A 1,409-nucleotide genomic window follows, 5' to 3' on the forward strand; every position below is an offset into this window, starting at 1 on the left:
CTGTGTATATAATGTCTTCTGCAGTTTCCACAGTATGCATCCGATGAAGTGAGCTGTAGCTCACGAAAGCTTATGCTCAAATAAATTGGTTAGTCTCTAAGGTGCTACAAGTACTCCTTTTCTTTTTGCGAATACAGACTAACACGGCTGTTACTCTGAAACCAGTGTAGACAGTGGCAGTCTGTCAGATGCATTCCTACCAATGTCCCAGAGGGTCACAGATTCATAGATACTAAGGTCAGAAGGGACCATTATGATCATCTAGTTTGACCTCCTGCACAATGCAGGCCACAGAATTTCACCCACCCACTCCTATGAAAAACCTCTCACCTATGTCTGAGCTATTGAAGTCCTCAAATGGTGGTTTAAAGACTTCAAGGAGCAAACCATCTCCTCTATAAACTTAACGAGATTAATCTTAAAGCCAGATAGATCTTTTGCCCCCTGCTGATTGCCTTGGAAGGCTATTCCAAAACTTCACTCCTCTGATGGTTAGAAATTATGGTAAAATGAAATCGAGACATACATTAGTACCTCTAGACTTATAGTACAATTATAAAATCCTGCTCCTACAAGTGCGCCTGGTGCAGAGGGTCAGGGCCCCAGGGTGTTTCTGGGGCAGGCCCAGGTCTTGTGCTGTGTCACGGTCAGGTGCAGCCTGACCAGAGTCCTTGTCCCCGAGATGGCGGGTGGGGAGGCTGCTGGGTGATCTTCCACCTTCCTGCACTGGAGCCTCTGCATTTATTTGCAGAATTTTGCAATACTGTGCACAGCATTTTCCGGTGCAGAATCCCCTCAGGAGTATGCAGCTTTGAGGGCATTGCTGAAGCAGTAAGACAACGACCTGAGCAGTAGGCTGATGTTCTGTGGAAGCGAAGGACAGCAGCGGACGCGATGTTGTGAACTTTGCCAGCCTGCTACCCCTGAGCAGAATGCACCTGTCACCATCTCCCAGGCCAGCTGTGCTGCTGCGGCGGATAGGCCAATGGCCCAGCAAAAGAGGCCTGGGGTGACCGAGGCCTTGTCTGCAGGAGAAGCTGCATCGGTTGAACGTCAGTCAGCGTTAATCTGGTTTAGTGAACTGCTGCAAAAGGCTGTGTGGACGCCCTCGCTGAGGTCTGAGCCTGCCTGGGTTTTGTTTCGCAGACATCCAGTTCAGCCAGACCGGAGTAAGAGTGGCCACAGCCGCAGGGGTCTGCACCGGTTGGGACGCGGACCTGACACTACCGGACCGTAACTTTCTCGTGTAGACAAGACCCCCCGCCCCGCCCCGCCCCGCCCCGCTCCGCTCTGTTCTGCCGCCTCTCACGCCACGTGACGCGGCCCCGACCCTCGGCGAGCGGAATCCCTCGGGGGCGGGGCGGGGCGGGGCGGGGCGAGGCGAACTGACGGGCGCCGAGAGCCTCCGC

Source organism: Lepidochelys kempii, chromosome 3 (assembly GCF_965140285.1).
Source record: "Lepidochelys kempii isolate rLepKem1 chromosome 3, rLepKem1.hap1, whole genome shotgun sequence".
Classification (NCBI taxonomy): domain Eukaryota; kingdom Metazoa; phylum Chordata; order Testudines; family Cheloniidae; genus Lepidochelys; species Lepidochelys kempii.